The 7027-nt window shown below is 34.2% G+C and overlaps 1 pseudogene across 1 annotated transcript; it reads right to left on the bottom strand.

Moving 5' to 3' along the window:
- Positions 1 to 946: 946 nt before the first annotated feature.
- Positions 947 to 5430, bottom strand: LOC143546728 (uncharacterized; annotated as a pseudogene). The gene is made up of 7 exons (XR_013137638.1): positions 5234 to 5430; positions 4147 to 4246; positions 2696 to 2758; positions 2458 to 2572; positions 2149 to 2231; positions 1431 to 1488; positions 947 to 1291 (listed from the first exon to the last, which is right to left on the bottom strand). The product of XR_013137638.1 is annotated as an uncharacterized LOC143546728 (transcript).
- Between the last annotated feature and the right edge of the window lie 1597 nt (positions 5431 to 7027).

Genomic DNA, 7027 nt, shown 5'->3' with positions numbered 1-7027 from the left:
TAGAACTCGAGTTTTGCTTGTTAGTAGCTTTTTAAAACCTGAACTCATTATAGACCATTGATCAAAGTTAATCGATAGTGAAGAGGTTATGGGTGTCAAGTGTCCACATTTGTTGACTCTTCTCTAGTTTCATCAATTTTCTTAAAATTTCAAATAACTTTTATGTACTTTATTAGTTTACAATAATAAATTATACAACAAAAACAAGGATTTAACTACCGTTAACTTCATTATAGTAAATATAAAAAATATACTGAAATCGATTAGGACCCAAAACTGATTAGGATCTGAAACCAAAAGCAGTGCTAACCATAGAGGTAATAGTTTGGGATTTTAAAATAGAAGTCGCTTAACCAAAAACGGTAAATTCAATAGGCTTGCAATCATTGAGCCAATTATTTACGTTGGGTGATTTTTGAACGTTTTTAAACGACTATAGAGCTGTTAGAAACTGAATTTTGATCTTTTTGCCCTATGTATTAAGTATAAGCAGGCATTAAGCCTATTAGTTTGATCACAGTGCTTCTCTAGCTCTAAAAAACGAAAACCAAAATGATTGAATGCAAGAATTGTAACATGTTCCTCGAAGTCACATCTTACTCCACTTTGAGAACTCATTTGTGAAAACATTGAAACATAATAAAAGCCAACAAACAAGCATAAACGCCAACTGAAAAATGTTATAGTTAGTTTAACTATATAAACCAGTTTTTGTAACTGGTTTGTATAACATAACCATTTTTATACGTTAAGGTTTTAGACACGTTAAAACCGGACCATAACCGGTTCGGTTAATAACCTAAAACCCATAAGCTGGTTTCAACCCACTAATAATAGAGTTTAGTATGCGATTTTCGTGATTATTCGAATATGTGATTTTCATGATTAGCTACCGAATTAAACATGCTCCAATGTATTATTAGGTTATTATAAAATTTTCTTATTTCTTTCATAAAACTTGATTATAAATCGCCTTTGCAAAAACAGAACAAACTTTGAATCAACTTGATTCGATCCTACTATAATCTACAGAATCTTTCTTTTCGACTACACACATATTCACAAACATCTAGCATAAGCATCAAAAACACAAGTAACCCAACTAAACAACATTTTGACAAGTAACTGGAAATAACATCATCATCTCCAGGTTTTAAGTAAGAACCCAAGAAGAAAGATTCAAGCTTTTTTCTGTAAAGATGATTGCGGAAGCATGGAGTTTGTGAGTTCCTCATTAAGCTTTACAGGAAGTGGTGGCATCTGCTTCATTATCTCCGGCATGTCATTTAAGCCGCAACATAAAATTACAAATGTACAATCAAAGGCCATTAAAAAAGTTAAATTTGATTATAAACTGAAAAAAAAAACAAAAAAAAAGGAACAATTTTAAGATTTTGATAAATAATTGCGGTGTAAGAAAGATGGCGTACTCATTCAAGATGGAGACGATATTATTTTGCGGCAGAATAGATTGATGTTCTCATGCACCTGCCACACAAGGAAAAAGAGCTTCAGTCGGGTAAAATAGACTTTTTGGCTAAACTGCAAGTGATTCTTGGCTCAGTGGTCAGTCGTGTGTATCGGGTCAAAACGGTTACTTTCTAAATTGGTCAAAATTGCCACCTCTACTCCCACCTGTTGACCAAATCAATTCCATTCTCCACTTGGTTTCCGAAAAATCAAAAACGGGACCCACCGTCATTCATCCCTTTACGTACATGATAAAAGACCAACTTCGTATATACCCTTAAATCTTGCATAATTACCAAATCATACCCATTCAAACAATAATTAAAGTTTCATACTAAACCATTTACAATATGACCAGCATACCCTTTTCTTTCACCTCGCACTCTAGACTCTCATATAAATGCCATACATTTGAAAACGATAATTTTAACCATTATGATCTTTTTTGTTGGGTAAATATGATATTATACCAAGTTTTGAGGAAGATGTATTAAAATAACCCCAAAATAAAAATTCTAATTTTCTTAAACGGATAGTACTTGGTTTCACTAGTGATCAATTACCAGGTTTTCTCATCAAAATTAAACTAATAGGTAACAAATTTCCTGCTGGATGAAGTCCAATTAATCACAAATCTGATAGAACTAATTCAAGTATTCATCAACTTTGCATATTTACCTTAAAAGCAGCAAAATTTGCAGAAATTTGATCGAACGCCTGAGCATTCTGCTCAAGAAGCTGCCCTGCTGTACCACCAATCGCTGCATCAAGAAACACCCACAAATTACAACTTATTTAATATTAATGAAAACTAAACAATTACGCATTTAATATTACCGACAAAAGCAAACATATTGTATAGTAAGCAGTGTGTATATATATAATACATGTTATATGTTTGGTTTCGAAAATATTTACATAAATTACAAGAAGTACGTTTTGTTTAATCATAATATGATTCGATTGAAAAATAAAAAATGCACCAACCTTTGTAAGAGATACCATCATCACTGTCCATAGAAACTGCTGATTGAGTATATGGTGGGCCGTTGGCACGGTTTGTAGTATGAGAAGACGACTTTGCCAACTCGGTTACTTTTTCCTGAAAGTAAGAAAATAACAAGAATAATTATCGTTCAAAATGCCCTTCTTATACCGTTTGCTTCAAACCTTTTACCTAGTTTTAAAAGAAAAGAATGAAATAGTGAAAAGCTATGAGGTGTACCTTTTTATCTTTGTTTTTCCTTGATGAATTATCCTCTTTCCTTCTCTTACCATTTTCCTTTTTCTGTAAATACAAAGAAGAAATTACCACAGACTTAGCACTATACAATTAGTTATGTACTTATGTTTCCCTTTTAGCTTAGCCAACTAGTTTTGACAAAAAAAAAGATGGTCAAACAAGTGTTCTGCATCGTAATTGACTAATTGTCTTATGTATCACATTTTAAAAAAAATGTACAAGTTTTGATTCGGTTCACACTTCTTAACTTATACTGAACACACACACAGGCGCGCTCAAGGAGTCAATACCATAGTCACATAGTTTGCGGTACGCTCTGGTACGGGATCGCAATTTGCTAGGTCGTTAAAATTCGGTACGAGATGGGGTAGGCTCATTTCAGATCACTCCGGTATGATGTACCATTTAATGTGGTACGATGTACCATTAAAAACGGATAATGTACAACATCTTAATGCACTAATATTTAAATCTTCAAAAGTCTAGAATAATTTCAATAAAATTTATAACTTTAAGGATGAAAATTGTCATTTTGTTAAAAAAAAGTAAAAGGAAAATCAAAGATATATGCGTCCTTTTAAGTTTTAACCTAAAAAACCTAAGCCACCGCTATTTTCAATCTCATTCCATCTTAACAGCCTCCTTCGTCTCCAATAATCGCTTCATCGGGCCTAAAATTACTCGACTGTGACTGAAATTGAAAAGACAATGACTTTCAAAATCACGATCGATGTTCCCATTTAGTAACCAAATGTGTTTCGCAGATTAAGAATTCGCGATCCCTGTTTTAACAGATACGAGTCATTAATTTTTTCGGAACGGTAATTTCTGTGTCGAATTCGCAAATCGGAGCGTTCCCGGAACATGTTCATACCAGATTGTGGTACGGATGATCCACATCGAAAATCATAGGCTGTCCAGCGATTTATGTGACTAAGGTCAATACATAACCAATTTTAAATAGAACTATAAGAACCGCAAAATCCACTTAAATATAGCGCTTGGTAGATATAATGGAAGTTAGAAGAGAGTGAGTAAACAGTTATATAACCGTCTTATGTATCAAATTCAAAACAAAAGGTACAAGTGGACTATGTATTTCTCACAGTTGTAACAAAAATGGAGCAAGAATATTATGCTTAAATGTCCTAAAGAAGGGCAATATAATATAAAGTCTACCTAAATTATGACTTTTAAAACCCAAAAACAAATGTGAAAGGAAATCAGTTTTATGACCAGCTGAAAAGTGAATTTGCCCTTTATCCAGATATACTTATATTTAAATAAAATTTTAGCAATAACACAAAGCTGTAAGTGTTATTGTGTCTGTAAGTTGGTTTACTAAATCAAAACAAAATCACTTATGGTTAATTTGAAATATGAATTTTATCTCTAAAATGAAAAGAAAAAACTGGAAGAAAAATATATCATACAGTCATCCACCTACAACGAAGAGCCACATCCCTGACTGTTTTATCTTGTAACTTCTTTGCAATCTTCGCATAACGCAATACACTAGTATCTGAGGCATATCTGCATTTTATAAAAAAAAAATATGATAACAATTAAAGTTACGAAATTTGCTATGTTCCTTTAGGTGAAACAAATGTTGGTAAAACTATTAGCACAACCGAGAGATAATCACTAATCAATTAACCATACATCCAATTTCTGAAACACATACACCTATGTTTGTGTACATAAGCAAGTGTTCTTACTATATTACATGATGAACAAGACACTTGATAATGTTCACATTTCCAAAAAACTAAAAGCAATTAACAAAATTTTACAAAAAAATTCATAGACTGCACTAGATTTTGATGTTCTCACAGTACACTAAAAAACATTGAATAATTAGCATTAACGAACCAGGCGTTTTCATCTATTTATTGGAAAGTATATTAAGGTTGCTAAAGCCTAAAAGTGTTCTAATTTTGTCAAAAAAAAAAACAAAAAAACACAACTTTATTTACAAAACTCACTCGTTACATTCATAAAAAAAAACAACACATTTTATCACCACATCAAGAATCAAGTATTCCATCTTTTTGACACAATTAGATTAAATCACTTATTATAAACATAACAAACAAAGACCAATACATCTTTACTTTTGTCCAAATTCAAATACACCATGTATAGAATATTAACTTTTGTAGCATCAAAATTCAACTACCACCAATTAACACCAAAACCAACCAATTTCCATATTCAGCAACAAAACCAAAACTAACAAAAACCAAACAAACCCCATCTTAATTACCACCCATAAAACCCCAATTTACCAAAACCCCTAAGAATTAGGTCAAAAAACATAAACCCTAAAACCCAATTCAACAACAACAACAACAACAACAATAATAATAATAAAACTAACAAAAACCAAACAAACCCCATCTTAATTACCACCCATAAAACCCCAATTTACCAAAACCCCTAAGAATTAGGTCAAAAAACATAAACCCTAAAACCCAATTCAACAACAACAACAACAACAACAATAATAATAAAACTAACTTTGTGAGCAATTCTTCCAACAGTGACTGTTCATCCGGAGCCCATTCAACCGACAACCCCGGGTTATGCCTCAACGCCGACTGAGTAGAACCCACCGCCGAATTATCCGGCGCACCGCCGTTAGTATTATTACCGGCGGCGGCGTTACCATTTCCGTTGCTGGTTGACTCGTTGTTAGGGTTTGCACTCGCAGCCATCAATAATTTATCAAATTGTTATTATTATTATTATCCGTTTGCTGAGTGAATATAAAATTGAGATTCAAAGAACCCAATTTGGCAATTGGGGGCTTGCTGCTGGATGAGAGAGAGAGAATCGGTGCGGGTATTATTATTATAATATTTGAAGGAAAGATTCATGGGCAAATTTGATCCATTGGTTCTACACGATTGATTGAAGTGAAGCGGTCCAATTATTATTTGCAAATTGCAACCCGTGAAGATGTTGGGACAAAACATGAATATAGTGATGTTTTGTTTAATCTTGCCTGGGGGGTATTTTGGGAATATTCTTTTCCAATTGTTATTGTGACTTGGAATCATAAGAGTTATATTTTGAAGTATTTTTAGAAAGTGTTGGTGGAAAATATTTGTCCCAAAATAAAGAAAAAATTATAAATTTTGTTCTTTTGGATTATCAAAATTATGAAATGGGTTGTTTTTGAAAATGAGTTTCACTCTTTATCATTTATTTTGCATGTTTGGCTCGATTTTAGTTCTTTACACTAATGGATAAGTTTTTCAGTTAAGTCACCCTATGTGCATTGCACATGAGAACATTTTATGTAACATAACTGAAACTAAAAAAAACTATTAAACTAATCAGATCATTATCACACCATTTCTTCTTCAACCCAAGCTTCAACCACCAAACCACCACCTCTAAGACGACAGCCGCCACCCGCAACCTCACTAATCGACGCTACCTGCAACAATGCCCGGGACAAAGCTCCAACGGTGTTGTATAGAACCGATTGACACAACCATTCCGAAACATAACTGACCGGTAATCGTTTGGTTAGGCCACGGCCCCGTACCTCAGCGCCGCCCTTTATAGAGGCTTGCCGGAAAGCCGTTTTTTGGACTTAGACATTACCAATTGCCACAGAATCCTTCTCCATCGCCCGATCTGAGCCTAAAATCATCACCACCGTCGTTGTCGTCGTTGCACTTCGGCAGAACCCTAGCTTCTCTTTCCTTTCCCCAAAACTCATAGTTTAGGGTTATCTCCTCACCACCAAAACCGCCGCCGCCACCACCGCCGTTGCCGCTGCCATAACCCTACTACCACCTCACACTATGTACAACCAAACACCATCATACAATCAGAAAGGGGGCTAGAAATTGGAATGTGTTTGGTGGTTGTGAATCATCGCCAGAAAACACAAAACAGAACCACCTCCTCCTTCTAATCATTCAGATCTGCAACGACTCATATCAAATCATGCCTGAATCAAACCAAATTAGAGGTTAGCGACCAAAATTAAACCAGAATTAGACATAATCAGGGTCGTAGTCTTGTTTTTTTTTTTGGCAAATCGGAGATAATGGTGATGGTGACGAAGGTTAATGGTGCGTGGTTGGCGATGACGAAGGTTTAGCGATGCTTGATCGATAGGGATGATGGAGGTTTGGTAGTGCTTGGCCACCGGCGATGATGGAGGCTTGGCGGGGCTTAAGAAACTTCTCTGAATTCTCTGTGTGATAATGATAACATGTTTTGTTTAATAATATATATTATTAGTTTTTTAAACATTAACAATATTATTTATTAATAAAAAGAAAATTCTAAATT

The sequence above is a fragment of the Bidens hawaiensis genome, unplaced genomic scaffold, assembly GCF_021521415.1.
Source record: "Bidens hawaiensis isolate Kalapana, Puna unplaced genomic scaffold, B.hawaiensis_p1.1 tig00014461_1, whole genome shotgun sequence".
NCBI classification, from domain to species: Eukaryota; Viridiplantae; Streptophyta; class Magnoliopsida; order Asterales; family Asteraceae; genus Bidens; species Bidens hawaiensis.
The sequence above is the reverse complement of the archived record's forward strand: the minus strand, read 5'-3'. Positions and strand labels throughout refer to the sequence as shown.